Source organism: Muntiacus reevesi, chromosome 2 (genome assembly GCF_963930625.1).
Source record: "Muntiacus reevesi chromosome 2, mMunRee1.1, whole genome shotgun sequence".
Classification (NCBI taxonomy): domain Eukaryota; kingdom Metazoa; phylum Chordata; class Mammalia; order Artiodactyla; family Cervidae; genus Muntiacus; species Muntiacus reevesi.
The window spans coordinates 126,582,459-126,583,465 of NC_089250.1; the positions used below are offsets into that span (position 1 = coordinate 126,582,459).

Genomic DNA, 1,007 nt, shown 5'->3' on the forward strand with positions numbered 1-1,007 from the left:
AGCAGGAGGAGAAGGGGACGAAAGAGGATGAGATGGCTGGATGGCATCACTGACTCAATGGACATGAGTTTGAGTAAACTCTAGGAGTTGGTGATGGACAGGGAGGCCTGGTGTGCTGTGGTTCATGGGGTCGCAAAGAGTCGGACACGACTGAGCGACTGAAACTAAACTGAACTGATTAAAACTAGGCAACTGACACTGGTACATTGTGGTCATGATTACAGGGCAAGCTACATTGTATGAAATATGGGTCTTCCTAGGTTTGTGAGAAAGCACAGTTTTTGGAGTTTTTGGGATATGGGTACTTTTGAATTTCTGTTTATTTTCTATAAAATTCCCATAGTTCACAACCTGAATACAGCAGACAAAATTCATCATTGTTATATTTTCTCTGGGAGCTTCTCAGGTGGTGCAGGGTAAAAAATCTGCCTGCCAATGCAGGAGATGCAATAGACGTGAGTTTGATTTCTGGGTGGGGAAGATCCCCTGGAGAAGAAAATGGCAACCTGCTGCATTATTCTTGCCTGAAAAATTCCATGGACAGATGGACCTTGAGGGCTATGGTCTGTGGGGTTGCAAAGAGTCAGATATGACTGCACATGCACACAGACATTTTCTCTGGGATTTCACATAACTAATTTGCAGCATGGGAAGTCATTAATTTTAAAGTAACTAAAAGATATTCAGTGCTCGCTTCGGCAGCACATATACTAAAACTGGAACGATACAGAGAAGATTAGCATGGCCCCTGCGCAAGGATGACACGCAAATTTGTGAAGCGTTCCATATTTTTTAACAAAATTAGAAATGAAAATGGAGAGATCACAACAGACAACTCTGAAATACAAAGGATCATAAGAGACTACTACCAGCAGCTCTATGCCAATAAAATGGACAACTTGGATGAAATGGACAAATTCTTAGAAAAGTATAACTTTCCAAAACTGAACCAGGAAGAAATAGAAGATCTTAACAGACCCATCACAAGCAAGGAAATCAAAACTGTA

At 41.3% G+C, this 1,007-nt stretch overlaps 1 non-coding gene across 1 annotated transcript; it reads left to right on the forward strand.

Annotated features, from left to right (window-relative positions):
- The first annotated feature begins 686 nt into the window (after window positions 1-686).
- Window positions 687-793, forward strand: LOC136161993 (U6 spliceosomal RNA). Its single transcript, XR_010661846.1, has one exon. It is a non-coding gene; the product is annotated as a U6 spliceosomal RNA (small nuclear RNA).
- Window positions 794-1,007: the final 214 nt, after the last annotated feature.